Here is a 12975-nt window from a genome sequence, read left to right on the forward strand (position 1 = left end):
TGTGTGTGTGTGTGTGTGTGTGTGTGTGTGCGCGCGCACGCACTTATGAAAGACATAAGTAGAGAGTGGAAATCTGCGTATTGTGTAAATTATTTTGTCTTGAAAACAACATCATTTTTGTCAGAGGAACAGTAGATGACACATGTACAGTGATATGTTCTAGTGGACAGAACTTTTTTATCTGTTCCATGGAAGCTCTTATTTGCTCTTTGAGCAAGAACCAAAATCATTTACTCTAGTAAACACATTGCTAACTTCCAAGAGTTAAAAACCCTCTTTTTAAGTAATACTGTTTCATATGTTTTTCAGGTGGAAAAGTTGCAGCAATTATCACTTTAGCTGCATGGCCACAAAATTTGCCAGTATTTGTCTTTTTTTAGTCTTGTAGTCTACAGGACCTTTTTTCTCTCAGGTCTGAAAACAAAATCAAATAATCTGCTAATAAGAAAATATGCACTTACAAAACCAAGGCACAGTGTGATATATCTTATTTTATAAAAGCTCTTTTGTTAGGGGAATTGGTGAGTACCCTGCCAGACAGTGTAGTCAGTGAAGCAACTCGTTTTAATAGTTTCGCAAATATCACGTAAAATCTTTGAGTTAGAGCTTTAAAATAGCTTTTTTTCATTAAATCTCTGTTGCATGTGTCTGGATGTATCTCTTCCTCGTCGGTGTGCACCTTCCAGTGGCTTAGCTTGACTCAATACTGTAAGTAAATACAATGATCTGCCAAAAACAATTACCTGATTTTAAGATCCCACTCATTCGCAGAGCTGACTTTGCCTTTGAGGAGAAAGGAAGCTGACATTTGAATTTGCATCTGAGCAGGGTTCCTTACTGGTTGAGTGGAGGATACAGCAATTTCTATCCGCTGTCAGAGCGAGGTTGTGTTTATGTGTGTGTCAGGACCGATTGGGGCATTGTGGCTCTGAAGAATGCACAATGTTTCCTCTATTTAAGGGTTGGACTGGATGGCTTAGCCGGAAGAAGAGAGCGAATAGATATAATAGGAGTGGAAAGGTGGGAAAGAGAAAAACTACTGAAAAAAAAACAGGACAAATGTTAGCATTTAGAGAGTTAAAGACGCAAATACAAAACAGGGAGATTAGCTAATTAGAAGAATGTTTTTCACCAACAAAAGTTCTCATTTCTGAATGTCATGTCCTCTCTTTTCATCCACAAAAATTAAATCAGGTATTAAATCACATCTTTTCTATTCTATTCGGTTCTTTTCTATGGAGTTTTACTTATGTAGTGCCAAATCCCAGAGATGGAAGTAGAAAGGTGGGAAAGAAAGCACCTCAAGGCGCTTTAAACTGTACAATAATTTAAAAAACTGTAACAACCAGGGATCGTTTCTATTTTCACTTGGCAACAAGAGAAGTTTCACTTGAGTCCATCTTCTTCTGTTGTGTTAAGATGAGATTCCCTGAATTGCCTCAATGCTATGCTTCATATTAATAAGTGTCACATAATTATATAGTGTAGTATTGAATGGACGCGGCCCTGATAGTAAAGGCATTAGAATACGTGTCCTTTAGTGGTAGAATGTTGGAGACTTTCATCCACATGAGAAGAGAAGTGTTGATATTTAACAGTTGTGATGAAAAATTTACATGACGTAAAAGACTCGAGCGCAATACTGTTGAATTCTCGGGGCAAACAAACTGACAAAGCAGTTTCTGTGTAACAGGGCGGGAATGTATAATTTCTTTCCTTTCCTTTCTCTCTCTTTTTTTTGAAAGTGTTGTTGATTAATTGCTAATTCAGCAAGACAGTATGTTTTGACCCTCGCCATCACCTCAGTGGCCAGACTAATCTTGCTTGCCCTTAATCACATTTCTACCTCGAAACACCATATTCTTTTCTTTTGGTCATTCATTTTGTAAGAGTTCACTCTCGCCCACCGGAGCAAAAATCAATACAGTCCAAGCTGAGCTCAGTGGGTGGACAGAAAATGGCTGTTTCTGGCTCTTTTTTGCTGACCATGATGATGTTATAAAAAAGAATCAGTTCTGTAGTCAAACTGAATGGAAAATTCAACTTTTTATTCATCTTTTCAAAAAGTTTTACTGGCTTGGAGTAAAAATCCATCTAATCTGCACCACTGACAAAATCAGAAATATAACAAGAAAAGAAAGAAATCTAGTTATTGAAATGAAATCCACAGTTCTCACATTGTGTACCTGTCAAGTCATGCTCTGTCTATCAGTATTAACTGCAGAAACGTACAGAACACGTTCAGAACGTTCTGAAAACAGGAGGCATGCTGCTGCAGATGAAAAATGACAATACAAAATAATTTTCATCAAACTACCAATTGCGTGTTGAAATTTAACTATACAATGTTCACTGAAACATGTTCACATTACAAAAATCTGACTGAAGTTTATTGGTGATTGTGTTGTGTTGTAATGAGAACTGACTGTGGGCTGGAGATAACAAGAAGGAAGATCAGAACACCACGTCTTAGAAACAAAGGAACAAAACACTCAAAGTGTGTGTGTGGCTGTGTGTGTGTGTTAGCAGACCACAAATAAAATTAATGTCCAACTAATTATTCTAACAGTGAAAATAATTTGGCAGTTTGGTTTTGGCATTTTATGATGAGGTTACATGATTTATAATTTATTTAAATACATATTTAAAAAATATACAGTAAAGTATGTCTGTTTGCATAGATTGCAAAAATCAAGTCCAGCTAATCGGTCAAGCTAAGCAATAAGAACAGTAGGTTCAAAAACAAATATCTAAACAAATGCATTTCAAACACACACTGCTATAGATAGACAACAAAACAATAAATCACATTGAATTCTTAAAACTTTATTGGTATCACTTTAATTATTGTCAAATGTTTTTAGATTTCATATGTTCTAATTTATCTGGTTTCAACAAAAACCTAAATATACAATTTCTTCTATCTTTCTCTTACAAACTCATACTCAAACTGTGTTTATTGAGCCTTCACTTTGTATTGGTGGATTAGGAGTTTTCAGTGTCCAGTGCAGCAGTTAGCACAGTTGCCTCATAGCAAGAAGGACCTGGGTTCAAATCCAGTCTAATTTGCGTGTTATCCCTATGTCTGCGTGGGTTCTCTTCGGGTACTGCAGCTTCCTCCCACAGACCAATGACATGCAAGTCTTACCTGATTGCTCTTTAGTAGGCTATAGCAAGTTATAGGTTGTGACAGAACTGGCTTGAGCTGGTGGTGGAGGATGGGGAAATCAAGGTTAACTCACTGTAGTGTCAGAGTCTTGACTGCAACAGACAAGCTATCAAGATGTTCCCCCTCATTCCAGCTTGTTCTGTGATTGGCTAAGATGGCTGGGTCGCCATTGTAGATGGGGTTGTCCTCTTCTAGTTGTCACCAAGAGGACAGCAACCTCCTGAGAGACTATAAACACCCCAAGTGAGGGAAGCAGAGAGTAATAATCAGGTACAGGGAAACCTGGGAGGGCAGATTAGAATAAGAGCCTAAATAAAAAAAAACTGGGGAACTATTGTTAAAAGTATTACTACTGTGAAAATCAATCTGTATTTAAGGTATTAAATTGTATCGATTTATTGCATACCACATATCACATGTGCGAATCAAGAAAGACAGTTAAAGGACATAGAAATGATTTTATTTTTTTTAATCAATCTTGACTGTTACAAAATATAGACAAAATGTTGTTAACAAAACAGATATAAAAGAAACTTTATACTTTGGAAACTGTATACAGATATCGCATGTGCACTGATAATAAAAAAGCCTATGAAGGATCTTTGGCGAACACCTTGGTGGTTAAATTTGACTCATACAAACAAAAGTTTGAGTTTGATTCCATTTAACAGAAACTATAACATGACCATAACAATCTGTTATTGTAGGTGTACATTAAAAAAATGACAGTCACATGATAAAAGGTCTTCACGGGACAGAAAGGAAGGGTCGCTGAATGTTATGTCTGTGGCATTAAAGAAGAATGGAGAGAGGCAGCAAGAAATGTCTCTGCTGATTGTTATTAATAGTCCTTTGTCATAATAGCAATTAAGGTTTTGCTTGTAGGCTATTCATCTTCTTCAATACCTTTTGGTCTTATCACAAGGTACAGGGGATTTTTCATTTATACTAATGCATTTTGGCCTGTTACCTCCAGGCACGGTTTAAATAATGACCTCACACTGTAATACAATTAATTCTTTCTTCCTCTTAGCAGCTGTAATTATTGTCTTCTAAACTAGAGATAGATTTCTTTCTGTAAAATATTTTGCCTTTTCTCATTGACCTAAAAAACTTTTTGTGATTTGCAACTTAATGACTGCAGAATTCTTTGCTGTTTAAGCTGTGTTATTATATAAAGTATAAATATTTATCGTCTTACGTCTTACTTAGAATCTTCCAAAACTGTTCTCCTACTACCAGAGTAGCCCTAGTTGGTGTAGAGGTCTCATCGCTCAGTCATCCTACAAGCCACCATGATAACTGTGCAGCAAAGCTTAAGGTTATATGTAAATGACAAAATTATAAGGTCAAACATCAGTCACGAGATAGAAGTGAGTCTCATGTCTTTTTAATGAGGAGGCGAAACCCTTAAAATTCCATCTAACTAATTTAATAGGAGTGTAATCATCGAGCTCTGCAATAATTTTCTGAAGACAGTATTATCTGCCTGTCACCCACTGTATATTGTGCAGTGTTTAAACTCCTCATGCAACATTTCTCCAATCATTTCTCTGCAGCTCTCAGGCTGCAAAGAGCTCTTCTTTTAAAATGCAGTCTGAAATTTGTGCCAAGAGCAGACAGTTAGTGTATATCATTTCAGTAAATCTAAGTAAAGGAGACAAATTCACAACCCTCTATCACAACTCTGATGGATACAGTGGTGGAGGCAGAGAGCACTCAGAGGTCTGTCTGCACGAACTGTAACTCACTGTCTCTATTGTAGGTGTGGTGACACACACACACACACACACACACACACACACACACACACACACACACACACACACACACACACACACAACAGCCTTTAGTGCATAAGTGTGTGAATGGCAAGGAATACATTTTATACCTAAATGCTGTTCAACAAATAACCAACGCATAACTAACATACACGCACCCCAGATCATTTTGGAGAATTCCTTCAACTTATTGGATCCCTCTGGAAGATAGGAAGAGATGGTCTAATGGCTATTACTCACACTCACCACACCCACAGTCAGGACATGAGTGTGGGTGTGGGGAGGCCAGTAATATATTAAGTACAAACTAAGCTGGACAAAAATCTTGAAAATGTAATCACGTACTCATTACAAAGTCTATATTAAAAGGTTTTCACATTGCTTTAATAATTAATGGTATTCTACCATAACATTATTTAAAACGTAATTGCCAGACTATCTATATTAATCAGTTCACTGAATTCAAACCTAGAAGAAATAATAATGTAGCATCTATATTTTGTGTGTGCATATACTACAATGCAGCAGTGCTTGATTTGTTTTGTATTTAATTGGACTGGCATAGTCTGCACCAGAAATAGACTGATTAACTGCTGAATAAGTTTTGAAACAACCGTTGGTAAAATAGTCTTTCTTGACTCTGTGTAGCATTTGACTACACAATCTGTGAAAAACACAGTGCCTAGGAAAGATGTTAAAACTCATGTGCACACACCTGGCAACTGAACACAAAAAATGTCAGTTTTTATTTTTTTTAAATGATGATGATAATAAATTTATTATTATTATTATTATTATTATTATATTATATTATTTAATAATAATTTTCAATAAGATATGAATTAATAATAATAATAATAATAATAATAATAATAATAATAAATATTTGTAATATTTAGGAATTGTTTTGTCATTTAGACTATAGGTAATTATAATTATAATAATATTAAATATTATAATTTTATATATTATTTTGAACACTGTATAATAGGAAGGTGGAAAAACCTTTTTGCGTACTGGGCTGTTTAGTTAACACAGAGACTTTAGTTAGGCAGGTTATCCTTGTAGGTTGTACATGTTGTTTTCTCTGCAGTTAGGCAAGTGCTTTTTATTTTCTATCAGGGATGTTTTGTTTGTTATTGGCCTTAGTGTTTCCTGAAGGTAAATGTCAGTCTGAACCAGAACTTCAAACTAGCAGAAAATAACCCTTTAAAAAATTTCCATCGTCACTCCTCTTTCACTATTTTAACATTACGTTAGTCCCTTCTATCACCTAGGCAAGCCAGGGGACGTAACACTTTGTAAGGTTTGGGAGAAAAAACTGTTGTTAGGGTTAAAATATAATCAATTAGATGCAAGTATAGTGAAGTCTCACTTTTGCAGTGTGTAGTGTGTCACAGGGCTAAAGGATGTTTCTTAAATGCCTGCAACTAACAGGTAAACAGTGGGTTCGCTGAGTAATAATAATGACACCTTTACTGAAATACATAATAAAATATAAAAATACTTCTTTTGCAGATTTCATCAGAATGCAGTTGTTATTGTCTATTATTACAATACATACTTAATGATAATACATAAATAAAATAGAGTCAGGTAAATAAACACACTATAACATAACTAATGATTGTTAATGATTTTGTCGCTGATTGTGACAAAATCTATAGTTTCTTATGGACAGAATTTCTATGTGTAGCCAAGTAGGGAAAGGCTCAGAATCATATCTGTTTTTTGCAGATGATGTGGTTCTGTTGGCTCGCACTGGAATAGTTTCCAGCTGAGTGGGAAGTGGCAGGTATGAGAATTAGCTATTCCAAGTCTGAGGTCATTGTCCTCAGCAGACAAAGGATGGAGCGGCAACTTTGGGACAGGGCTTTGAATAACTGACACAAAATGGATGGATGGATAACATTAATAAATTATTCGTGATGACGTTGGCTTCTTGTATTTGAGTAAATATTTGATTTTTCACAGTGTCTCTTAAGATTTCCTGTTTCTGATCCTATGCTGTGTATTGCGTCATGATATATTAGAGCTTCCCCACACAAATATCCACCAGAGATAATCACGTCACCAGTAAATGGAATGCTATGACCCAGTTTTAGGGTCAAATAAATACCAAAAAAATTCCTCTGGGTCTGGGTATCAAAGCCCGTGATACTCGATGAGAGAATCAATCAGGGCTTTCTCATTAAAGTGATAATCAAGTATGTCTGCTGAAGTAGAATTGATTGGAAAACCATTTGAGTGACAGCCATGCTGGCCTCAGGGGCAGTAAGTGATGAGTCATGGTGAGTGGGACCTCTGTGTCACTTGTCATAGTGTGCTTCTTCACTTTGATACATAAGGACACTGCAGGTCACGTGTCATGACACATGATCCATGAGGTGATGACTGGATCCACACAATTACTTACTGTGCTTTGAACAGTGGGAAGGAAACATGTTCTGTACAAATTGTTGGAAGCTTATTTTAATAAGATAATTTTGTGATGATGGTGCTTCTTCCACTCATGCTCCATTTCTCTGTATCTGTTGTGCTGGCTACAGTCCTTCTAACTTTCTGATTCCTTCAGTGCTGAACCATTAGGCCACTGATCTTTCCACCCACAGTTTACTGAGAAAGTTGCTTCCGCCCACCTACGGAAACACTTTCTCTCAGTGAGTTATTAAACACAGCTCCCCCCCAGTCATGACAATATTGGCTCATCACCTGTGTGTGTGGTTTCATTTCACTTTCATAAAACTAAATATTTTTTCCCCGTGGTGAGAAAAATATTTGTTCACCTTTTGAGTGTTTGGAGAATGGTGTGTGTGTTTGTGCTTTTGTGCATGTGGGTGTTTGTTGAGTGTCACTGCCTGCTGGTCATCCATATTGTCCAATAGATGTGAATAATCGGTAGTGAGTAAAGAGAAAAAAGTTATATGAAGGCACAGTGGTGACTCAAGTCAGACGGAGGAGTCACCGTGACGTAAAGGAAAGAAATTAAGAAATGCTAAACAACACGAACAAAAAATATTTTTCTGTAACTCCATGTAAAACGCTGTTTTAAAATGCAGTAGGCATAAGTCCAAAAGTTTAGACAAACAACCTTCTATTTTAAGCAGAAACACATTAACAAGCTGTGAGCTGTGTCAGTGTCTCAGCGGTAAACAATAGCATTTGTCGAAGCAAACCTAAATGTTCTCCTGCCCACCTCAGCCAAGTGAACCCAGACTGCAGCTTGCCATTGATTTCTCATCCTGAATAGTGACTGAGATAGTGACTAACTACCTGAGAGCTGATGTTATTGCTGAGTGAAGGTGTAAAGTTTGCACTAAACTGTGGCTGTTTGAATTGAGCAGCTTACAATTTACAGACTTGGCAGGATGATGGTTTCCTGTGTTCAGTTTAAACAACCTAGAAAATATGACGTTGCAAAAAGGAAATAAAGTCCTGAGTCACAACTGTAAGGAAATCACCTGTTTGTGAGATAGTATGTTGTTAACTTGTGTGTCTGCTGTGTGTTATTTTTTCAATAGTCTTATTGATCACAGGGAAAAATGAAAAAACAAAAACAAAAAACCTGTTCCTCAATCTGCTCGTGCATGTTTTCTTAATCCTGTATCTCCTACCAGAGGTGCATCAGCACCCAAGGGTGGGCACCGTAACCTCAAAATTATATCTGAGATAATGATATTTCTGACAATATATTAAAAAAAAAGACTGAACACTGTTTTGAATGCAGCCCATAAGCAGCATTCATTTGTGCAAACAAAATGAATGGCATTTTCCATCCTTCTTTTCCAATGAGCTGCTGTCATTGATGACAGACTACCTAATTCAAAGTGTGAATCCATTGCCACAAGGTGCCAGCAGCAGCAGCATTATAGTGCGATAGTATTGACGCAGCAGAAGTCAGATTTTACCATGAAAGTAGCATTGGCAGTTTTTTCACTGGAAATTTAACCTCCTAGGACCTGGCGTCCACATATGTGGACATCACATTTTGGGTTATTCTCATTTGTGGCTCTTATTTTTCTTAGAAACAAAAATCTGGTAATTCTTTGTATTTACATTCATCGGGTCCCAATATGCCCAAATATCAAAGAGAAATTAAAAATGCATGCTGTGGAAGAGTTCGGGTCTTAGGAGGCTAATTAAACGAATAACTGATTAACATATACCTAAACAATACCTAAATACAATACTGAGACAAAATAAAATTGGAATTGAAAAATATTTTCCACCTGGGATGTTGAATTTAACAACCTGCTTAAAGCAGGTGAACGCAAGTAGCAATTGTTCCAGAGATGCTGGGTGGAATTGTTTGATTACCCACTTACCTTCTTCTTCTCATGTACCTTCTTAGTCTAAATGCACCCATTGGTGTGCTTTTGTCTCAAGTAGTGAAATAAGTTTGTTGCATCCACTTTTAGCAGGAACAGTTTTCTTGCATATTTTACAAAGTCTGTTGCTTTGTTGAAGGTTGATGAATTGTTACTAAATCAATGTTGGAGGCTGTCACGTAGCTCTCGCTGTCAGACATGTCTTGACATGTGTCTTTGTTCTGTGCACTCGAGAACAAAAATTAATGGTGTTGCTATGTCATTGATATTATGATATGACACTTTTATATCAGGTAAAAATTTATACTGTCATTATCATGGACCATATGATATGGCACAGCCCTACTTGCACTCACGATGTTCTACATCCACCACCCTTTCTGGGTTTTATAGGTGCTGCCAGTGCAGTTAATGTTAAGTAGTGTTAAGTGAAGTGCTTGCAAGTAATGCAAAGAAAAGACTTATTCTGAATAGAGTCCATGTGTGAGTGGCCTCGGTGATGGGGGTTACTCAGACCATGGCTCAGACTAGTGAGGTGGGTTGGCAAGGGTGGGGTGTGTGGGGATAATGTTTATTGACAGTCCAAATGGCCCAGAGGAAGAAGCTGTTTGTGAGTCTGGAGGTGTGGGACCTGATTGACCTGAGGCGCTGACCAGAGGCCCTGCTTTTCCTGAGATAGGACGATCTGGCGATGGCCTCCAGGGGTGGCAGAGGGCAGCCTACTCAGTTGTAGCCCCTGCGTACAAAACACCCAGGCAGGAGGCAAGCACATTCTCCAGCTTCTAGTACAGGTTATTCTTCCTCCGGACATGGAGGAAGTGCAGCCGCTCTTCGGCCTGTGGGTCCAGGGACGATGTTGGTGCCCAGAAACCTGAAGGTGAAGACAGAGTCCACGCATGTTTCAGTTATAATGAGAGGGAAGTGAACCTGTCTGTGCCTCCTGAAGTCCATTAGGAGTTCCTTTGTTTTAAGGATGTTCAGTTTCAGTTTATTTTCTCAGCACCAGCAGGATAAGTTCTCTACCTCCAAACTGTATTCTGTCTCATCTCCATCAGAAATTAGCCCAATCATGGTGGTGTCATCAACATACTTGATGATGATGTTGGTTGAGTGGGTTGGTTGGTTTGCAGTCTTACAGGGCTTGTTTCTTGAGAGGGTGTAGGCAGGGATGAGGAGCAAAGAGAGGTGGACAGATTGTCCTAGGTGGGGCAGGGGTTTTACTCTGTAGGCCTGCTTGATGTTACTGTACAAATAATCCAGTGTCCTGTCCCCACTGGTAGGACACTTAACATGTTGATGGAATTTGGGGAATGCAGATTTAAAACATAATTTATTAAAGTCCCCAGCAACAATATGGACACCCTCTGGGTGCTCTCTGCAGGTGTGGGAGTGCTCATATGTGCGGAGTGCATGTTCTTGTGCTGGAACAAATAAGAGTAAAATAAGAACATGAAATAAAGCACTCAAAATTAAAACTATACTGTATGTAAAGTAGTTTGGTTTAAAAATACCCTTTAAGTGCTTTTTTAATTTATGCACAGTTTCATTTAGGGGCACATGAAAAAAAATGAAAAACAAAATTCATTCATTAGCTTCTTGTTTTTTTCACTTTGTTAGCTATATACTATTTTGCATGAATTTGCTATTAGTGATCAGTTCCCAGGCATTTTGTTGTTGTAAAATGTGCTGGAATATGGAGTACTGAGAGTGCATTTTAAGGCAAGTGCAAACATCAACATTTAATGATACATAAAAGATGGGGGGGTTGCATTCGCCATAGCCTCTTAATGTCATTTGCTAATTAGCAGTAAACACACTACAGTTGTGTTTCTTTAGCCAAAGTGTAATTAGTGCTACATGAGAGGTGAGGAAGTTTCATCCTCTGGGAACCAATCACATCTCTTATAATAGCTCATACATTTAGATCCAGCCAATCTTATTCTAAAAGTATTTGGCTATTTCAGTCTGGACCAAAGTGGTGATCTCGTAACCAAAAAAAAAAACAATGTTTCTGATGCATTTGGGTGTAATTACTTATTTGAATTTAAAAACTTTTGACGATCTTATAGGAAAAATAAAATCTCCTGTTTTTAATTTACCTACAGATGATGTTCGTCTGAAAAAAATGTGTGGTTATGAGAGAATCTCTGTGTCAGTAGCCATGTGTCTTTCATCGCTGCTAGTGATCTCTTGATCCCAAAGGCACAGTGGTGATTCGCAGTAGCTGTCCCTGCAGGTGCCTGTCTGAATATTCGTATTAAAAGGCTCTCTGTTGTGCATTCCCCAGGTGCCTCTGCAGGGAGAAGGCTTAGCAGGTGCACAGCCAGACTCTTATTCTTAGAGCTGGGTATGGAGTTCCAGGCAGGTAGGGGTTAGAAAGTCAGGAACCAAAGAGTTGTTTCTTGCTAAAGTTTAGTGAACAGATTGTTCAGTTCTCTGAGCAAATCTGGGGAGATAAACCAGCCTGCCAGACAATTAGGGTTTGAATAGTAAGCAAGCCATCTATTTAAACATGCAAAGCCAAGTAGAAGGGAAGGGATAGGAACTCCAGAGAGGCATGTGTGCAAGGAGACTGAGCTCTGTCTGTGTGCCAGTGACCTGTCAAGCAGTCTGTCCACTGTTTTGTATGAGTTGCGGAGGGCGGGGGAACACTGAGGTGACAGCTGCATTACAGCACACAAGGGAAATCACTGTCAGAATGCTGGAGATGTTGTCAGCCTTGACCCCAGAGATGACCAGTCAGATTAAGAAGGCAGCATCATGTTTCACTCTGTGGGTGTAGACATGTGGGTGGTAGCACTCTTTATGTGTTGTGTACGTTTGGTGCAGAGAATCCGATCATTAATATGCCATCATGTATTTACAGACTGGAGCTTTGGTTCTAAGTTATCTTTTAGTCTAATGGTGATCACTTGACTTAATGAATTAAAGCCAGCATATGGAACAGCTTTTTTTTTCACGTACAAGCAGGCAGTAGGCTCAGCAGTGTCTTCACTTTCACCTTTCACCTTGCTTTTACGATTATGTTTTGTATTAGGACAACACAGCAGCTCAGTGTGAGAGGTCACAGCAGTATGTAAACAAAATTTTTCACCTTGTCTGTTGCGCTTCCTCCTAAGTAAGAGCAAGAAGCCTATATTTTTTCTATGATGATTATTATAATTTTATTACATGTCTACATGCCATCTGTGTAAAATAAACATTCACAAATAAGATAATTTTGGATTAAGCATATTATCATATCCAGACTAAGTCATATCATGCAATTTTACCTTTTACATAGACTGAAGTTTTATTTAAACAATATTATAGTTACCAAGGACCAGCTTAAGGAATTGTATTACTTATATAACCCCTTCTATGGAAAGGACCGAAGTACTACTAAAGTATATATACTTTGGCCATGTAAAGTGATTTGGGTTTTTTATATTCTGACACAACTGACAGATCATTTTTGTTTCATATTTTGTTTTCATACTTTTTGTTCTATGTTACAAGACTGAAAAAGAAAAAGAATCTAGGGACTGTATTGGAAAAGAAAGCTGGCATACCCTCCAGCCCACTCCTGCTACTTAAGGATAAAGCCACAAGGTTACTGTAGCTGCTACTGGCAAAACCACTAAAACAAACTGTGAGTAGTTGTAGAAAGTTTAATTGTGTGTTTGTAGGTTTTGAGAAGGAGGATGACCATGTGGAG

This window comes from Haplochromis burtoni, unplaced genomic scaffold (assembly GCF_018398535.1).
Source record: "Haplochromis burtoni strain Fernald_Lab_line unplaced genomic scaffold, NCSU_Asbu1 Contig_70, whole genome shotgun sequence".
Classification (NCBI taxonomy): Eukaryota; Metazoa; Chordata; class Actinopteri; order Cichliformes; family Cichlidae; genus Haplochromis; species Haplochromis burtoni.